We start from the raw sequence: 21,561 nt of genomic DNA on the forward strand, positions 1-21,561 counted from the left end.
AAGGTGACCTAGAGGTGGGACTAGTAATAATGAGATTAGCTTTCATTTCTTGAGCTCTTGATATGAGTCAGGCACTGTGCCTTACAAATACCATCCCTTTTAATCCTTAGAACACACTTAAAAGGTAAATGTTAATTTCTCTATTTTATGGACAAGCTAACTGAGGTTTTGAGGGGTAAATTAAGGTTACACAGCCAGTAATTGGTTGGGCCAGGATTTGATTTGAACCCAGATTTATCTGATTCCAGAACAAAATTTCAAAATTTATTCTGTTCCATGAAAATGTATTAAAGTGCTTACTGGTGTTAGCTCTGTACTCCTCTACAAATATAAGTGGGTCAGTCAGTCTCTGTCCTTGACGGTTTACTAGCTGCCCTTTGTGTTTTACTTTGTGAGAATGTGAATCAGGATTTATTTTATCACAACAGGAGATAGGACAGGCACATAGAATACTGTATATTTTATTTTAGAAGTATTAAGAAAAGTGCTTGGCACACAGTAGGCATTCACTAAATATTTATTCTGTTGAATTGAAGTTGGATTAATTCTCCTCTAGGGATTAGGGAACCTTTGTGCTAAAGAAACACTGTACATTTTTATATGTTTAGCTGCATATGCCTAGTGGCACTGGTATTCTTACCTGCAATGTGGGCAGATCCATCTGTCCCAAATCCATTCAGTGCCTTTTGGAGCTCCTAAAACTGGCAGCACAGAAAAGCCAACAAGAGCTCAAGAACTCAAATTGTAAACTTCAAGTTTCATTCAGACAGAATATTTTCCATCTTAGTGTGAAAAGCAAATCCCATGGCAGAGACATTTGGAGAATGATAAATAGAAGGTGGGCTTCCTTAGAATGGAAAATTGTTATTATCATTGTTACTGCTATTTTTTTAAAAAAAAAAACACGTTTGTTATTACCAAAAAGAGACGTCTTTAGGTAAAAATAATAAAAACCCCATGCTGCATACATAATGCAGACAGTTCTATTTATTTGGTCAACGGGCAAAAAGCAAGCACTTAAGGTATTCAGCTCCGATCTTTTGTTCATTTCTTATTACTGGAATTTCATATTTCTTCCTGTTGGATGACTAAACCGGATGATGGTAGAGATGGTAAGCCCACATTTACTCAGCCCTGCCCTGCTCATCCTCAGGACAGGACGAATTCTCAGCTGGTGGATCAGCTGCTTTTGTCTCTTTGCCATCTTGTGGTTTAGGGTTTTCTACCTTCTGCGTCAGTAATTGAAGTTGCGGCAGTACCGACGTTGAGGTGGCTGCTGACCTTGGGTCTCATCTCCTTGATTTTCTTTATCCTCTTCACTGCCGTCCCCTCTAGGCTGTCTTTGGCGAGGAGGGCCCCTGCGGAATCGTGGTCTATATCCTCATACATATTCTGCCTCACTGGTCTACCTTGTTCTCCTGCACCCTGGTTGTCAGCGCCCTCCATCACTTCTCCCTGCACAGGAGGGTTGGAATATTGTGATCGAAGCCCATAGGGTCTCCACATGTAGTAAGGAGGGAACCTTCGCGTTGTTGGGCCTGGCCTTAGGGAGCACTCTCCCATCCCTCGTTCTTTTCCCCACTCCCACTATTCTGGTAATTTTGCTGGTAATTGCGTGGAGGACCCCTACCACGTGGATAGCATCGTAGGTTACGGTCTGCTGCATATTGACTGCCTTGAACTGGAATGCCACCAGGACCTGTAATATTTGCTGCCTCCGCACCCTTTTCTCCTTCAACAACATCAAACTCCACAATCTCCCCATCTTCTACACTGCAAAGGCACCTCCTGGGGTTATTCTTCTTTATGGCAGTCTGGTGTACAAATACATCTTCCTTGGTGTCATTCCTGTTGATGAAACCCTATCCGTTCCTTACATTGAACCATTTTACCGTTCCCAAAACGTTCGTGGCGATGACCTTCTTGTCCCCTCCGGCAGGCACCGCTGATGTGAGGCTGGCCAGGCCACAGCTCCCTGCGCCGCTGCCCGTAGTCCCAGGCTTGGGGTTGGCGGCACGGAGGGCGGGGGACCGCAGGGGGCCGCATGGAGCTGGCAGCGGGTGGCCGGCGGCTGCTGGGTCTCGGCCTCGCTGCTTATGGTTGCGGTGATGGTGACTGGGGCCGGCTGCGACAGCTGCGACTCCTCCCGGGGTGTGATGGTAACTAGACCGGTGGCGGCAGTGGGGCTTCTCAGGGCTCTGTGGGGTCCGCTCTCTGCTCCCTCTACCAATTGAACTGTTATTGTTATTTTTACTATGCCATTTACTAGCCTTATAACTTCAAGCAAGTCATATTACCTCTCTAAGCCTCAGTTTCCACATTTGTAAAAGGATTAATACCAATCAGGATTGTTAGGATTAAATAGAACTATTTGATAAAAGCTTACCAATGCTTACTATTTGGTAGTCTATAAATATTTAGTAGTAAAAGAGACATGGCCTCCTGCCCTCAAAGAGCTGAGTATCTGGTGAATGTGCTGTGAGAAGTGGGATTCAGACACCGCCACCTGCAAAGGTCACTACTGATAGAATGCAGCACTCTACAGTCCTCCTTGGGATATGCCTGTATTGTCATATACATGTCTCAATTGCATCATTATAATTTCAAGTTTATTGAGGGTGAGTGAGCTCTGATATTCATCTGTTTATCTCCACCTACCCCTATGTTTCATCCTTGCCTGTTGACACAATGTTACCTTATACAGTAGTTGCTAGATGAATTCAGCCCAATTCAGCAAATATTTACGAATTCACTCAGGGTACAGTGCTGGGAAAGGGAGGGTAACATTTGCTGAACAGAGTTGAATTTAAAACAACTTTAGAGCATAAAAGGGGAACAGTGTCATGAAGTAATATACTACACTACTGCTAAAAATACCTGTGATCTACTCAGGAAGAAAATAGGGCCCTAAAGAAAATTCAGCAGTAAGCCTAAAAAATAATGTATTTTTTCACTCTCCCAGTGCTGTTTTGTTTGTATATCATGGAGAAATAGTGTATTTGCTACAGGCACACAGTTAAGATGAGATCTCAGAGATGGCTACTTAATTGATCTGTGGCTCAAGACCAAGTCCAGGTAGCTTCACAAAACCCAGGAGCCCCTCTGTGACCAGGCTCCTTCTCTCCTTTCCAGCCTCCTATCTTGGGGCTCTTTGCCTTCTGTTCATGCTCCACTGTAGACTACACCACAGTGTTCCCTACCGATGCTCACACAGATCCCTCAGACTCCAACATCTTCCTACTTTCTTCACCTGGCTTCATGAGACAAATAGGAGGCCAGTGTCACCCAGAAAGCCTTGCCCTACCTCACTCTGGGTTGGAGCTGTCTCTGTTAACACTGCCAGCATCATTCCATCACTGGTCTTCAACACTCCATAATCAAATGTTTATTTGTCTAGGTTTCACCGCTGCCTCAACAGTCAGCACTGGGTTTATCTTTATGCCTGGTACCCAAGTAGGTGCTCAGTAATTGTTAACTGATATAGTTAGATATTAATTAGGTTTTTCATAATGTGTTCCCATCAGGTGCCCCCTAGACTATGAGTGGATATTGGACCCAAATCCCCCTTCTTTGAAGACTGGTTTTGACACAGCTTGCTGACCAACCCCAGTTCTATAACTTTGAGCTGAAGGTCTTGAGTATATTTACATGAAACTTTCCCTGATCACCATGACTCACCTGTAATTGCTCAGATTCTTCTTTCCTCTAGACTCCTTTATGTCACTTGCTGTCTGTACCACATGCAGTTAACAATGACACATCACAATAATAGTGACCCTTTATGTAATGTGTGTGTCAGGCTTTGCAGAAAGAACTTACTTAGGTTACCTCATTAAATCTCACAACTGTAAGAAGCAGATATTTTTATTCTCATTTTGAAGAAAGAGAACAATGTAGTTTAAGTAACTTGTACAAGGTCACATGGCTAGGAAAATATCAGACTGGGAATTCAAAACCTAGTTTGTTTCACTCCAAAGCTCATGTTCTCCTATTTTATATTATGCATCTCTTAAAAGGTAGGAATTAATGAGAGGCATTTAGCCTAGTGATTATTAATAGGGATTTTTTTTTGAGATAGGGTCTCACTATGTCACCCAGAGTGGAGTGCAGTGGTGCAATCACAGTTCACTGCAGCCTCAACTATCCAAATTAATAGGGACTTTTAATCAAGACTGCCTGGATTCAAATTGTGGCTTTATCAGTTGTAACCTTGGGCAAATCAGTTCCTCTCCCTATGCCTCAACTTTTTCATCTGTAAACTAGGGTTGTTATGAGGATGTGGTGGACCAGTGAAATATTAAGGATTTAAAACAGTTACTTGGCATATAAACTGATAATGATCATCATCATTACTCTTATCATATAATATTAATTTGTTTCCCATTCTTCTATTTGTTGAATGCCTGCCAGACACTGTTCTAGGTAATAGTGACAGCAGTGACTAAGACAAGTCCTTGCCTTTATGGAGCTTTCATTTTAGAGGAGAAGACAGAGTCGAGTAAGTAAGTAATCAGTAAATCATGGCATAATGACATGTACCTGCAGCCCCAGTTATGCAGGAGACTTAGGTGGAAGAATCACTTGAGCCTGGGAGTTTGAGGCTGTAATAAGCTGTGATCACACCACTGCACGCCAGCCTAGGTAGCAGACTCTGTATCTTTATAAAAAAATAAAATAAAGGTAGATATTATATACTATGTGGTATTTTATAATTTCACATAGCAAAATGCTGTTTAAAAAATAAGAGATGCTAGGTTAGAGAGTGACACTAATGAGTCCTTGTTTGTGGGCACACAGTGAGGCCACAGTAGTTCTCCCAGTGCCTTGCTTCTGCTTGGTGAGCTGGAACAGTCAATGCTGTACTCTGAAAGGCTGAGCTTCATATGTCCAGCTAGTAACTCTTGGACACAGACTTGCCCGACCTGCATTTGGTGTAAGGTGGTCATCCATGGAATGACTGGACAATTGAATTGAGGTGTCTGAACCTCAGGGAAATTTAACATAGAGAACTCATAAATAGCCAGGGGTCCCAGCCTGTGAAGAGAGCTTCTATTTAATTTCCCTGTTTTAGACTGTGAAATGGGATAAATGTTCTGGGAAGGTCAGGAGGAGGATTCGGCCAATCATTCAGCTAAGGACGGGGTCAGCCAGAATGTCTTCTCAAGTAAGGCTGTTAAGATCTGCTGATGGCCTGAACCTATAAGGTGAGGTAGTCATTGGCATTATCATAGGATTCTACCTGTCCATGAGTATTCTTCTGGTTAAGGACATCTTAAGAGTTTGCAAAATGGGGTGTTTTTTTTCCTTCACTTACTTGTAATGGGGTCTTGATAAAGTCATTAACTTGTCTGAGCCTCAGTTTCATTATCTGTAAAATTGGGATAAAAATACCTTCCTCCAAAGCTTGTTTAGAAGATGAACTAATTAACATGTGTAAAGAACCCGGTTCAGGGCCTGGCACATAGTAGGCATCTAATAAAGGAGGATTTTGAAAATAAGTTCAGTCCCCCCTAGGGTGTGCATTTTAGATATTGGTAATTTATTTCAGGGCTCACAGGGAGAAAAGATTTACACTAAAAAATGAGAGCTACTTCCCATTCTATAACTTTCAAAAACGAGAGATCATCTCAAAACTGAAGATATATCATCTCAGAAATGACTATGAAGAAAATCAGATTAGATTTGCTGTAAATCAGTGTGATAGAGACTGGTCTCTGTCAAAAACTGTGTTGGCTCCATCCTCCTGGTGTCACAGGCTCTTGGAGGCCTGGGGCTCTATGACAAAAAGCACTTGGTTAAAAGGGCTCTGGAGTCTTAAATCCTGAGTCCAATTCTTTCTACTAATAAGTTAGAATATTTACTTTTTAATGGAGGATGAAGGAGAAGGATGATTTGATTATTTTCATAGGTCAAAAATTTCAAGGAAGGACTCCTATGCTAACTGTATTTATACATAAACCTACTTGATGCTCTGGTGAGAGCAACTGGTAAGCACTAGTTTTGGAATGTAGGTATAAACTTTTATGTATTGCATCTCCTCTGTCCATTGTGTATACTATTCAATAAAATTAAAGATTAAAATTAAACTTTTAAATTTCACTGATTAAAATCAGTGTACCTGATTAAAATTAAGATTGAAGAGAAAGAGAAAAAAGGGCACAGTTTATTCTCATCCTAAAGCTCCTTTGTTTTCAATAGCAATGTGTAGACTTGAAATTACTTTAAAAACAAAACAAAACTCTCCATCAAACATTCTTAAAAATAAAAGGCTGATTTTCCAAATATTTGGCAGTGCACATTTTATACAGGGCACTGGATGAAACTCTAAATATTTTCTTCCTCTTGTTAGTATTGTGGCATGTTAGTATTGTTATTCACCCAGAATTTTTTTGACCCCCTTGATCACTAATTCACATTTGTTCTGATCTTGATGGCTGCACTCATCTAAAATAAACTGAGCAGGAAGAGTAAGCTAACGCTTTAAAAAAGCATTTTAAAATAAAAAAAAAAAGCATTTTAAAATAAAGAATCACTCATTCCTCTTATAATTATCTCAGCATGCTGAGAAAGAAGCCTGGTGGGTTGGAGATAAGGATATTTCCTCCTATGTCCCTATGTGCTCTCCCTCTAAACTCTCCTAGCTCCCTGCACCTGCCTCTGATTGCTGATCCATTCAGTGGGCATTGGTTGGATTCCCCCATGTACTGCATGCTGGGAGTAAGAAGTCAACCAAAATTCAGGCCCTATTTTCAAGGCATTCCCTGTCAGTGGGAAGACAGGCAGGTAAAAAGCAAGTGGTGAGTACCAGGACAGAGGAGAAAGAGGAGTTGTCTGAGGCCGTGTAGGTCAGGGAGGTGGGCTCTGAGGAGTTTTGCAAAATGGCAGGGTAGTTTAGATGGTGATGGCGAAAGCATTTCGGTGGACACATATGCAAAGACCTGGAAGGGACCTATTGCCAAAGGCATTCAAAATATGGTACTTGCCTCACTGCATCTGGAACTTTGTCTGTTTTCAAATGTCTACTAACCTTCCAAGACTGAATTCCTAGAGGGCAGTGATCCAGTGCCATGGAACTCAGTTATCCAACAATGATAATAGATTTAATCTTTGCCATATTCCTGTGAACCACGTTTCTGTGAAGCCTATCAACGTTATCCTATTGATATGGCTCAATATACTTGGAAAACTGAGACACAGAATGGTTAAGTAACTTGTCCAAGGTCACACAGCTAAACAGGAATTTAAAGCTGAGCAGTCAAGCTCTAGTGACTGTGTTCTTAACTATTATGCTATGCAACTGATATTTAATACATATCTAAATTGATGTTAACTGAATGGATGTAGAAGTGATTACATGAGGTCAGGTGCCGTGGCTCATGCCTGTAATCCCAGCACTTTGGGAGGCCAAGGCAGGCGGATCACGAGGTCAGGAGATCCGGACCATCCTGGCCATGGTGAACCTCATCTCTACTAAAATACAAAAAAATTAGCTGGGCAGGGTGGCACATGCCTGTAGTTCTAGCTACTCAGGAGGCTAAGGTGGGGAATTGATTAAACCCACGAGACAGAGGTTGCAGTGAGCCAAGATCATGCCACTGTACTCCAGCCTGGTGACAGAGCAAGACTCCATCTCAAAAAAAAAAAGTGATTAAATGATAATTTATTTATTCACTTATTTAAAAGAAATAACACACCAGGCATGCTCAGGTCTGATAGTTGTTGCAGGAAAATGTTAAGAGCCCCCGCTGGCTTCTGACTTGCACAAACTCTTACAGGTGGAAATGTTCTCTGGGGCTGTCAACGTCAAAATAGTACTGCACACTTCAGCCAAATCAGACTCAATGTGAAAATAAAATATGAGCTTAGGCCTGAAACAGAGGAGATCTAATTTCCTATGTGGAGATGAAGAAATAAAGGCTGTTAAGATGGCCTTACTTGGAAAATGGAAGACCCCAGGTTTAGAAATTAGTCTTTTGGGGTAGTTTGAAGGAAGTTGAGGGAGACAAAAATGATAAGGCCTATATAGCTTTAAAAGAATGAATTTGCTTCTACTTTTGCATTGATTCTGAAAAGGAGAGAGAGAAGAGAGGTTTATGGTTAGAGTGAAGTGAGGATGAACAGGGCAAGGAAAGCAGATTTGGCTATAGAAAGCTATGAGGACCTAGAGAGTCATCCATTTATTCATTTGTTCTGCCAGCAAAATTAGGAGCTCTGCGCTCATCTCTGGAATTACAAATGAATGAAGCACAGTCCCAGCCCTCAAGGAGCTCACAGTCCAGTGATAGAGAAAGATAGGAGGCTGGAGAGTTTCATTGCTGTGTGGCACATGTCTGTAATGGAAATGCGTATGAGGGACATGTCTGTAATGGAAATGCGTAGGGGCCATGATGGGGGATTGGGGAAGGGGCAGGTTATGTCTAATGGCAGAGAGAGAAGGGCTTTCCAGGCCAAGGGAGTGCTTATGTGCAGAGTGTGGCACAGGAGAGAACACAGCATGCTCTGGTTTGCCATTGCTGGCTGCAGAAGGCTACAGAAGGCTGTTGTCTGGAATGCGCATTCCAGGGCTTATGGAACTTGTAGTGGGTAAAGAAGGAAGATGGGAGTCAGTGACTGGAAGATGTCAGTTCAGATCCAGGCTTTGCACCATGTGAATAGAGGCTAGTTAGCTTTACCTTCCATTTGTTCCTTAACCCTTAGTTTGCTCACCTGTAAAAGGCAAGTGATGGCAAGGGAAGACTCCACCCCCATCTCTCAGGGTCTTCATGAAAATTAAGTGAAGTGATGAGTGTGAATGTACTTACAAAATCCTCTGGGTCCACATGTAATTTAATTGTTATAAAAAATTATTATTATTTTTAAGTGAAGGTTTTGTAAGGGCTTTGTAAGAGTTAGTCTCATTTCTTCAAGGGGAATAACACTTGCTTTGTTATCTCTACACTTCCCACCACACCTTTCTGACTGTGCCCTGGAAAACCCTCTTGAAGTGCATTCTGTCAGTTTAGCTTCTTGTTGGGGTACATAGGAAGAAAGGAGCTGTCCAAGTGGAGGATGGACCAAGAACAGCTCTGCTCTTCCACCCGGAGTCTTCTTGTGGAAAGCTGGAAAGGCCCTCTGCTATCAGTATGCAGACTGCACTGTGGCAGTGATCTGAAATTTCCGATGAAAACATGATGGTTTTCCTTGAAGGAAATCAGAAACCCCTGACTGCTTATTTACATTTGAAGTACCTAACTTGAGCCATTCATAGTGGAGAACTTTTTGAAAGGGCAAAAGATACCAGAAATTGTGTTTGTGTCAAAAACGGTATTTTCATTATTTCTTTTTTAGAATTCACGACTCCCTACCCCTTTGCTATGTGTTTTCCAATTTCGCATTATTGTGAGATCTTATTAGTGAATGTTTGTGGAGCATTGTGAAGATGAAAAGAATAGCTATTGGCATAGGTAATGAGTAGTAACGTGTTTTTGTTTCTTGTTTTTGTTTTTGTTTTTGAGACAGAGTCTTACTCTTTCGCCCAGGCTGGAGTGCAGTGGCAGGATCTCAGCTCACTGCAACCTCCGTCTCCCAGGTTCAAGTGATTCTCTCCTGCTTCAGCCTCCTGAGTAGCTGGGATTACAGGCACCCACCACCATGGCGGTCTAATTTTGGTATTTTTAGTAGAGATGGGGTTTCACCATGTTGGCCAGGCTGGTGTTAAACAGCTGACCTCAAGTGATCCACCCACCTTGCCTCCCAAAGTGCTGGGATTACAGAAGTGAGCCACCTCCCCCAGCCAGTAATGTTTTTAAGTATACTTTTCTATTTCATAAATTAAATTCCAAGGACAAATCTTACCAGCTCTTAGATTAGTCAACTTTGCCACCTGCAGCACATTTTAATGGGCACATATTTCAGAATGTTACTTTTTGGGCAGGGAAAATTAACATGTACTGAGTGCTTACTGTGTGCTGAGCTCTGAACCAGATCCCTTAAAATTTGTTGTTTTTAATCCTCACAGCAACCCTGCGAGGCAGATAGAATTGTTCACATTTTTCAAATGAGTAAATTTAAATTGCACTGTAGAGAGTCTCAACTGGCTAAACCAGGGTCAAGGCTGGAGTTGGATTTCCAACCCAAGTCAGATCACCTCCAAATCTCATGCTTTTCCCATTACACCATGTAGAATTTTGAATTATCATCTTTCCTGTAACACCCATTTATTTGGCAGTATTTGCTGACTAATAAACAGCAGATACATAGGCGAGTTGATTTTAATAGGATTAGAAAATTTACATTCTCTAAGATTACTGGGTTGCACTTCATAGTGATAGGAAAAATCCTCAGGCTTAGAGATTGAAGAAAGGGCATGAATTTGGTTTCAGCCTTGAGTTCAAGTTACAATCCTAGTTGAGTGACAGTGAACACTGTCTGAAGCCTCATTTCTCCATCATGTATAGAGTGACAGCACTTCTACATCTGTAGATGAGAGGAATAACAATATCCACTTCTCAAAGTTGTGTGAGGATTAAGTGAAATGGTATATGTAAAGACACCTCTCACCATTTCTTATGTGTTTACTATTAGTAGTATTGGAAGGAGTTAATGATAATTACTTGCCTAAACATTTTCCTGTGTAACCCAAAGCACTTCTTAATCAGCACTGTAACAGGATTTCCTTTTATTGAGTGTTTGTCATATTCCAGGCACTTTGTATATGCTTTTCCGTTACTACATTTATGACATTACACAGTAATTTCTTATTTACTTATTTATTTGCTTCCTTGCAGGCAGGAAGTCTTTTTCTCTCCTTCATATCCCTGCCATTCAACATAATGGTTTCTGGCCCATCAAAGGAACTCATTAATGTTAGGGAACTTAGCTTGGCTTTTATTCCTTTTTTAGAGAGCTAACTTCAGTTTTGGGGAGGGGCTGTTCCAGTGAAGCACTATATTAACATCGTTAAATTGTGGCTTATAATTTGCTTTCAAATATATTCCTTAACTAAAAAAATTTTAGGTTGTTCTAACTGACAACAGATGATTCTGAATGTGTTAATACTGTACTTTTTAAAAAGGTAAATTTCTAGGATAAAAAGTACGTATTAAGAGTTGCAAGAGTTTACCAAGCAAATTCTCTTTGTATCTGTGATTCAAAGGACAAGCTTACTCTACTCAAAGAAGTAATATTTTAGTTTCAAAATACATGTATTATATCCATTTGATAAATATACATGATAATATACATGTATTATATACTAATTATTCTTAGGGACATAGTAAATTAATTCTAAAAGGGCCTTATCTGAGAATTGTAGATTATGCAGCTTGAATTATAATACAAATCTAATTTTTGAAATTTTATCATGTGTTTTTAAAAGTCTTATTTCTGATTTTTAAAAATACCAACTTGACTTTTGCCCAGTTAGTGAGTGTGACCTTTCAAAAACATATTTTGAAAAGGCAAAAGATTGTGAAAACAGAAATACTAACTTAGTTATTCTCTTTCAGTCTAAAATCCTATTTTTATGTGGCAAATCATAAAAATACGTATAGTAGGAGTTTTTTTAAAAAAATAGAAAAATGAAGAAATGAAGTTAAGAGAAACTAAGAGGATTTTTTAAAAGATAAATTCAGAGGTAAAATTTATGTTAAAAATAAAAAAAACACAGAAGTTTGCAGTGAAGTCCTGCGCTCTTTACACACAGAAAGCTAAAGATTTGGCACTCATTTTCCTAATATGGAAAACAAAAGCAAACCCATCACACAGAGGACAGAGAATATTAATGGTTCAATGTCATAAAAAGTACTTGCCTCAGAGCAGACATAAGTATTCTGATACTTGTGATTTCTGCATTTTGTTTGTTTGCTTTTTCTTTTTCTACTTTGCTTCTTGTTCATGATATTTTTAATCGATATGTATTAGGAGGATCTTCAAATGCAAGAAAGAGAGAGAGAGAAGCTTAAAAAGCATGGTATCAGTGTCATACATTCACAAGATGTCCTTGAAGATGGAGCACAAAACAGAGATCAGGAAAATTTTGGCAGCTGCAGTTGGGAAAATAAATGGCTGTTGTGTGATTGGGCAGATCCTGAAAGCAGACTCCTGCTCAAACCATGTAATTAAGAAAAGTGGGAGCTTTTGTCCATGTGCAAAATGTTCATAATATCAGAGTTTGTCAGCAGGAGCTTTTAGAACGGATCAGTACTTTTCACTCCCTGATCCAGGGAATGGTTTTCTTATAAATCATCTTCTCTCCTTGCTGTCCTCATGAAGGTTGCTGCCAGGCAATAGGCAGACCTAAGATTGTAACCTTGCTAATTTGCAGTGATTTAGGAGAAGGGGAGACTGAACCAGAGACTCTTTCTAGAAATGTGATTTTTATTCATTTGGGCTCCCGTGTGTCCTCTAATATAGTAACAAACAGAGTGTGGCCAAGGAGAGATCCTACAGGGTAGCTCTGGGGAGGAGATAGAATCATTTTAAATACTGTGGCTCTAAACTGGTTTGAAGAACTTGACATTTTCTTTCTTTTTTAAAAAACAACTTCCTTTCAGATTATAAAAGTGCTATATTCTCATTGTGAAAACAAAACAGAGTTGACAAATAAAGATGGAGGAAAATGTAACAATCACCTGTAATTCTGCCATTTATTGTTAGTGTTCTTTATTTTTCTCTCCTACTCTGTACATGTTTATATAATGAGTTAATCTTTTATTTCACTTCTTTTTCTACATTCGTTATATACATTTTCTCACATTATAAAAACCTATTATAAACCTAACTTTAACAATTGCAGAACATTATAAACCTAACTTTAACAATTGCAGATTCCAAAAACTGTACAATTAGTTATTTAGCCATCCCCCTTGTTAGACCCTTGGGCTGTTTCCATTTTTCTCACTCCTCTTAATGTACCTCATTGTGCGTGCTTTTGGTCTGCAGAATTTTGGATTCTTTTCTGACTTTCAGAATGGACCATCGGGACCAAGAATATGGACATAAGCAAAGATGTGCCAATTTCTCCTTTTACCCATAATTATGAGAAAGACTATTTCACTGCATTTTAGAACTTGACAGTTGCAAACTTTAAGTTTATAGTTTCTGTGTAAACATGTTGCCCACAAATAATTCAAAGGCACACTTCTCCTTGCCCAGGTCTGAATTCTCACCAACACTGATTTAATGGAGTCCAGTTTTACTTCTGCCCCTGCTACCTTCCCAGAGAATGTCCAGGGGCAATGGTGTCCAACTGGCTCTCAGAGGAAGTTTGAGGGATAAAGTTCTCCTATCAAGTCAAGAAGTTCTTTTTTTCTAACGTTTATCTCTTATAAAAAAATAAAGGAAGAAAGGCGATGAAGGGAGAAGTTAACAATAAAGTTTCAAGCGTGATAAAGTAATTTTCAGATTTAAAACTACTTTATCAGAATGACATTCAGGATCTTTTCATGAATAAACATGTAGCTATATGAGGCTGTATGAATTGTCTATAAGTACAATTTATCATGGCCAGTTATACGCACATTGAAGTGCTAAGAGCCATTTTATTTCACTTATTATCTTCACCTTCAGAATGACTTAATTTTTTGAATTGCACAATTAGAAGAGCCGTTGACATTATACAATTGCTCTTAAAAAGAACGAGGCTTCTACACAGATTTTTCTAGAGACAAACTCCCTCAACCCCCTTTTACTCCTCCCCTCTTCCTCGCCTTAGCTATGTTAAGAAAACATGTGTTTTTTTTTTTTTCAAAATAAAATACATTTCTATGTAGATTTCTGGAGAATTTAATCTGAGTGTGCATAAACTTAATTTCAGAGATGTGACCTAATGTTTTAGATCATGATACATATGTAGAATAGCATATTGCTGTTTACAACTAAACCTCAGGAGTTTGCTGCCACTGAGCCACTAGCCAGGCATTTTATAAATATACAATACTAATGTTGTGCCATTGACTGTTGTTTATACATTTAATTGGAAAGATAAGTCTGGCTTAATCAGTTTGTGGGCAGTTTTTCAAATGATTCATTAACTGTTCTTTGTATGGAAGATGAAAATAACATATTTCCTATCACAACTGGTTCTCATCCCAACAGGTATCCATAGATTATTATTAGGCATTTTAGTTATTTTATCCACATTAAACCTTCAGAATTCAGAAGGACTTAAGAAACAGAATGGAAGGAATTGTTTTCCAATAGATTTTTTTTATTAGAGCTGACAGTTTTACAGGAAGACTGAGCTTGTGCATGAAATTGTATTTTTATTAAAATGCAAACATTTCTCTTTTACAAATCTGACTTAAACAAAGAAAGCGTATTGAAAGCATGAGACTGTATTTATTTATTTGTTTACTGGCCATTTTGGAAAAGAGAACTGTATTGTGCAGGATGAAGAAAGGGTTTCCTCATCTTTATAATGTGCTAAGTGATCAGGCTATCCCTCGGCTCTGGAGAGTTAGCTGTAAAAGTCAGTTAAAACCAAACACCCAGGGGTCTTACCAGAAGATGGATACACCAGGAAATCATCTTAGGTCCAAAATGAAACTCTAAAGAAACATTGTAAGATGTAAAGGAGGCCAGTGTTTATTTAGGAGGGGAAATGTGTGTGATGTGTCTGGGGAAAAAGATTAAAACTTGGATTTCTGTGAATTTGAGAATGATGCCTAAGAGAAATTAAATTTTGATTATGCTTTTCATATCTGTGCTCGCCCTACTATTTTAAGTATTAATGCCTCTTGTTCTCTCCAGTGGCTGCCGGTTTTTTAAAAGCCCTGACTACCACCACTGAGAATACTTTTGGCATGCATGGTATTCATCTCCAGAGCAGAAGATGCTGTTTCAAAGAAGGGATGCCTCACGCTTACCTCATTGTTACAAATATAACTTCCTTTTAGATTATAAAGCGCTATATTTTCATTGTAGAAACAAAACAAAGAGTTGACAAGTAAACAGGTCATTTTTTTAGGATGCAGGCATTTATACCAGGAATAGGAGTGTCAGTTCAGTATCAGAACGGGATTAGTCTGAGTGTATACGATTTATATGCTTTTGCTGAGGGGGGAGTCATTTGAGAAACTCTGAAGGGGACTGCTTGAAAGAAAGGAATATGCAATCAATTTTAATTAATCAATTGTTTGCCTGCCCTCCTCTGCCATCCTCCCAGCTTGAACCCTCTACAGGTAGAAACCAAATTATTTTTGTTTTCCCACCTTCTAGAAGAATGCCTTGGCTTATAATAGCATTCAATAAACTTGTGTTGAATTGAATACACTTGTTTTAAGGATATGCTGAGAATTTATTACCACATAACTTCCCAGAGTAAATAGGTCTTTCAGGTTATTTGTGCATCTGCCCAAAGGTATTATTAAGCTGTCAGCGTGTGTTTCCTGAATGGAATTAAATATTTTTTCTAGAGTTTTCTAGTTACCTTCCAGCAGAATCTACAGAAACATGGTATGAATGGTTTTGGGGAACATGAGTACAGTCTTTAGCCACAGTCCCTCAGTCCAGTGGTCTTAGTGAGTCATCGCCTGCAATTTGGTTGGAAGGGTGGTATTTTCAAGTTCCCTTTTCCTAGAGTTATCAGATCATCAGCTGCAGCCCCTCCTCTTGGGTCACATTAATAACATATGTCTCCTTCACAGTTGAATCATAACCAAGAAAGTGCTGCATTTAGAAAAAAGTATTAACCTGAAGGGACTTGAGAGAATTAAAGCCTCTTGAAAAGAAGGAAGGAAGAGAATAGATTTTATGAGCTGATGTAAGACACGTTAAAGAAATATGAAATTGGGGGGTTGTAAGGACATTTTTAGTATCTTTTAAGGAGCAAAAAGAGAAGTGAGGAATTTTACAAAAAATAATGTCTGTCTTCAGGAACACAGAGCCTGCTGTGTAATTTTCTAACTTTGGGAATTTGTTTTTCAGGCTTTAAAAGGTAGGTGAGATGCAGTAGTCTGGGCTATTGCGTCCACCAGAGTCTAACATACTGCATGTCAAAATTTTACAAGGGTTAAGTGGGAAATGCCTACAAAGAGAATTAGGACTTTTATTTTTGTTCTCATGAATAATTTAAATCTATTTCTTTAATGGTTCAATTCAGTGACTGCCCTTGGTAAACATTATTCTTCATGCACCTGGGAAAGCTTGTTCTATTACATAAGGGTTAGTTTTATACGTTTATTTTCAAAAGTCCTTCCAACATGGTAAAAGAAAACACCTTTACGTACTCATTAAAATATTTAATAAAATTCATGTGTGAGTCTCAGATGTACACACCTGAGACATGTTTGCAATCAGTACATTCATTTAACATCTTTCCCATTTCTGGGAATACTGACATTTAAAGGTGGCTGAAGATAGAGGGTAAGAGTATATTGTAAACGAAACATCATGCTCCTGTGACCTTCTTTGGTTCTTTCCTCTTGATCTTTTTGTATGAATTGAACAGTAAGGCTGTATCTCCACCAGAAAACTGGGAGTTAAGAACTGCCAAAAGTGTGATGACAGGTGTACAGAGACCCAGCACTGGGCTCTTAGATGATGAATGTCAGTAGTGAGTTCTGTATCAGGGCTGGTTCCTGTAATGTAAAGTTGTAACCTTTTATTTGCCTCACGAAGTAAATCCTGAAAGAAGATGTAGGTTAACTAGGTTAAAATATGTAAATGCAAAACAATAAAGTGGGGTAGTGGGTAGGTAAAGTGCAGGGGATGGGGTAAGACAGGTTTCTAAACTTTGCCATTAAGAAGTAAAAGAGTGTTAGTCTACACTGAAGTATTCCAAAAATGTCACAGACTTGAATGGAAGGAACAGTTTGGGGACATCCCATCTTTATTTTCATACTACCATTTTGGGAAAATATTAGGACAAGGACACGATATGGTGTGATTGGCAGGATGGTGAGAAGACTATGGTAGCTACAATGATTCTCCTCCATTGTGAGGAAGAGGATCAATCCTGTAACTCTAGCCTGATTGCCCCCAAACTTGAGAAAATTAAAGCTTTGTGAAGAGTGGAAGATGGAAGGAGGTGTAAGAAAGTAATGAGCTGATGGAATAAATATCATCTACTCAGGAGGTTGAGGTGGGAGGGTCACTTGAGCCCACGAGCTCAAGTGCAGCCTGCGCAACATAGAGAGACCGAGTCAAAAATAAGGAAGGAAGGAAGGGAGGGAGGGAGGGAGGGAGGGAGGGAGGAAGGGAGGAACGGAGGAGGAAAGGAAAGAAGAGAGGGAGGGAGGGAGGAGGGAAGGAAGGAAGGGGAGGGAGGAAGGGAGGGAAGAAAGAAGGGAGGGAGGAAGGAAGGGAGGGAGGAAGGGAGGGAAGAAGGAAGGGAGGGAGGAAGGAAGGGAGGGAGGAAAAATTTTTAAGGGAGCTTTAAATATATTTTTAGTACATCCGTACACTTTTAGATTTTAGAGTAGTCTTGCTTAATATACTTCAAAGATTTTCCTGGCCACAAGATGTACTGCTCTCTCTCCTCTGACATGTGAATCCTTCATCAATAAATATTTGTTTGATTAGTAAATTAATGAATTCTGAGAGCAAGAAATCATATGAAAAGAGTGATTTGGGAAGGAAGGAAAGGTTTTACTTTTGATTATAGTGCTAATCGGCTTTTCTTGTCTAACTCCCAACCTAGTTTCTTAGGTATTGGTTTTTATCTTCCTCCTTGTTCTCTTCTAATAATATTAGCATCAGTCACCACTAGCATCTGTGGAGGGATTACCATGCCAGGAATAGTGCTGAGTGTTCCATGTACATTATCTCATTCAGTCCTTTTTATACCAGTAAGAGCAAAGGCTGCCCTGAACCACCAGGTTCTATTCTCTTCCTTTTGAATCATTAAATAGGGCTGAGATGAAGGTGTGGAGGGGCCAAGTGAAGATGCTAGACACTGTATGCTGCCAACATGCTTAATTAACAGTTCTCAGCCACCTTGGTGTGGGGAGTGGATAGAGGGTAGGTCAGTGAAGAGCTGGGGTAAGGCCGTATTCTAAACTTTCCTATCAAGAGGTGAAAGAGTGTTAGTCTACACAGAGATGCTCCAAAAATGCTGCAGGTTTGAATGGGAAGGAACAATTTGGGAACTTGCAATCTGGAGATAATAGATTAGGTTTAGTGTACATAAAATATATGAGTGTACATTTTTCTGAGGATATAGGGCGAAGGCATTCATTAGGTTCTTTAGTCGGCACATACCCGCCCAGGGTTTAACCCTCCTACTTGAATGACTGCTTCTTAAAATCTGCATTTGACATAGAGATGGAAAGTAGAATATTCATTGCCAGGAGCTGGAGAAAGTAGGGGAATGGGGAGGTATTGGTTAATGGGTATAGAGTTTCAGATTTAAAAATGACAAGAATTCTGGTGATGGCTGCAAAGCAATACGAATGCATTTAATACCACTGAACTGTACACTTTAAAATGATTTAGATGACAAATGTTATGTTATGTGTATTTTACCACACTTTTACAAATTGTAAAAAATCTGCATTTGAAATATATTTGTGTACGCCTGGCATATGATCAGTGCTCAATAGATGACTGGTTGCTTACCTGTCCTGTTCTCTTTGTTATCTGTAAAATGGGGATGATACTAATACTTTGTTGGCTTATACTTCACAGGGTTGTTTGAGGGATCCAGTGAGCTAATGGACATGTAACGACTTTCATTCATTCTAAAGTCCTTTATCTGGGACCTACCAATTGTTAGGCCTTGTTCTATATTCAGGATATGCTGTAATAAACAAAACAGATGTGATCTCTGTGCTGTGAACCTCAGAGTTCGGGACACGAATTTTTATGAACTGTAAAGTGCTACACTCAGAAAAGTATGGAGGTAAACATGTCTCCATACATCTGTTCAAGTGCATTTTTTTTTTCTTTTTTTTTTTTCCTTGAGACAGTCTCACTCTATCTCCCAGGTTAGAGTGGAATGGCACAATCTCAGCTCATCGCAGCCTTCCTCCCACCTCAGCCTCCCAAGTAGCTGGGACCACAGGCAAGCTGATCACCATGCCCAGCTGAATTTATTTTTTGCTTTCCATAGAGACAAGGTCTCACTATGTTGCCCAGGCTGGTCTCAAACCCCTGGATTCAAGCGGTCCTCCCACCACAGCCTCCCAAAGTGCTGGGATTATAGGCATTAACCACTATGCCCAGCCTGTTCAAGTGCATTTCTATAATATGGCCACCCCTTGAAAGGACAAATAAATCCTCATCCAAATGACCATGACTGTATTGTCACAAGAATACACAAAGGAGGTAATCTGTAGACCCGGGCTCCAGTCCCATCTCTGCCTCTAACTAGCAGTGTGACCTTGAGCAAGTCATTTCCCCCTTCTGGTCCATAGTTTCCTCCACTTTAAAATTACAGGATTGGGCTTCGTGGACCCTAATGTTCTCTGGTGTCTGTTGCACATCCACACTGTGAACTCAAGAAGAGTCCTGTCTTTGTCTTCGTTATTGCTGTATCGCCAGGGCCCAGCACACATCTCGGATCCATCTCTGTTTTTCTAACATACCCAGATCTAGCCATAGTGGAAATAAACCCTTTTTAAATGTGTGTATAACCTGACATATCCAGGAAGTAATGTTACAGGTAACTCGGGTAGACAAAAGGAGCCTGGATTGTGTTGAGAGAGGTGCCAGAAGGGAAGAGAGGGGTGGCTTTTTATTTTCCAGGAGCAGGAGGCTGGCTGTGCCTTCACTCCTCACTTCCCCTCTGCAGAGATAAACGACCCTGGTGATGATCCGGCAGCTGCACGTCTGAAGCCTTCCCTCTTGCTTTTGTTGTATATTTTGCAGAAAAGAGTGGTAGGAGGGGTGAGGTTAATGCATTGAGTGTGAGTAATTAGTCATTCAAACCATCGACATTTACAATGACGGGATTTGAGTGCCTACGTTATTGTGCACCGCTCTAATAGTTTATCCCTGAAATTTTCTGCCTGTATAATGTTTCTTAAAATATATCACAGAAACATAAAAGATTTAATGTAGTGCTTTGTGCAACCATTAGAGTTTGAAGTCAACTGAACCTCCTCAATGCTCTATCCTGGATGCTGACTGTAATTCTGTTCTTAATTGCTATTCAAAAGAGGAAAGGAGGGCAAGTCAGGGGCTTGGAACCTGGTCAGCTGCAAAGTTGGCTGTGAGGCCCATACAGAATGTTTCATTAAAGTACATATGCACACTTGGGTAACTGATATATTTATTTGCAATGAAAATTGTGCTGTTAGAAATCAAAGGTGTTAGCCTGAGGAAGCAAGTGTTCTGATTTTGCCCAGCCAGCCTCCGTGCTTACTGGAGGGTGTGTTTTCCACCAGCACACAACTTTTCTACCTGGGTCTGTCCCTCTGTTTCCCAAGTAGATAGTACAGGTGTCCTCTCTTTGAGATCTAGCACTTAACCTTGAAATGCTGTAGTTTCATATTCGTGCATTTAATATCTTTACATCTTGGCAACTTCTCTTACTTTCCAGGTAATATTTTAAAATCCTCTTGGTTCGGTCACATGTCAGATTTGATTCTGATGTTTTACATTTCTGATTCTTTTCTTTGTAGCCTGTGTTGCATCCTAAGATGTATCAGTAAGACCCATGAGGGGTTTTATTATAGGATGTATAATAACATAACACATTTACAGATGTTTCTCACCTTTCAGACTGTACATTCTTTTTGAGAAAACTCTCTTTGTATGTGTGCATTTGTGTGTTTTCATCAGTTCCTTCTGAATATACAAAAGAATAACTGCGTAGTGTAGGTGCAGAGCAAAGAGAGCTCCATTTACATTGGATGAGAATGACTTGACCTAATTTATAGATGTGGTCAGCTGAAGTAGCTCAGTAGTGAACACTGCATATCACGGCTCCTTTTAGAAGCTTTGGGATCAGTTGGGCTTGTCTAATATACAGATAGGGCTCATCTCCAGGAGTCAACATAAATGAGGAAATCCGCATAGAATGTAAGGAGAGCCAAAAAGCTGAAGGGGGAACTGAAATTACTTTGCTGCAGCCTTGTTGCTTCATAACCTTGCTGCATCAGGTGGACCTGTGAGATGTTCACATGAAGTGCTGGTTTTCACTGTGTGTCTGCAGATGAAAAATGAACCTGACTGTCAGGTGACCTTTAAGAGTTTTGGTCCCACAGAATCTCAGCATGAAATTCTTCCACATACTCCATCATTAGCACCAAATAAGCCTCCTTGGTACAGATATTTTCTAGGTGTTTTTGGGAAAGCTGAAAGAAGTGTAACCTGAGAACAGGGAAGGGTCTCTAAAGATTGTGGGCCTGGGGTGTTTTTGGTATTAAATCAAAACGTAGTAGTTGGACAGCTTTGTGGTTCTGCTAGTCAAGCCTCCTGAATGGATAAATTCTGATTTTCATGTTCGTTATTGAGTTGGCAGTGCTTCTTATGTTTGTTGCCTGGACACCTGACTTGGTGAAGCAGTGAAATGACACAGCAAAGGCAGGTACTGCAAAGACCCAGAAGGCCCTACAGCTTGGCAGAGCTAAAACCTGCCTCCTAGCCAGGAGTTGTGCTGATGCTCTATAATGCCATCTCCTTTAGCATGCCTCCTCC

At 39.9% G+C, this 21,561-nt stretch overlaps 1 protein-coding gene and 1 pseudogene across 12 annotated transcripts in view; one reads left to right on the top strand and one right to left on the bottom strand.

The window, feature by feature from the left end:
* ELAVL4 (ELAV like RNA binding protein 4) overlaps window positions 1-21,561 on the top strand; it is a 99,422-nt gene that overhangs the window by 16,294 nt on the left and 61,567 nt on the right. The window lies entirely within an intron of this gene.
* LOC110568805 (Y-box-binding protein 1-like) lies at window positions 1,125-21,020 on the bottom strand (annotated as a pseudogene).

Source organism: Aotus nancymaae, unplaced genomic scaffold (assembly GCF_030222135.1).
Source record: "Aotus nancymaae isolate 86718 unplaced genomic scaffold, 86718_ANA_hifiasm-v0.15.2.pri h1tg000007l, whole genome shotgun sequence".
Classification (NCBI taxonomy): Eukaryota; Metazoa; Chordata; class Mammalia; order Primates; family Aotidae; genus Aotus; species Aotus nancymaae.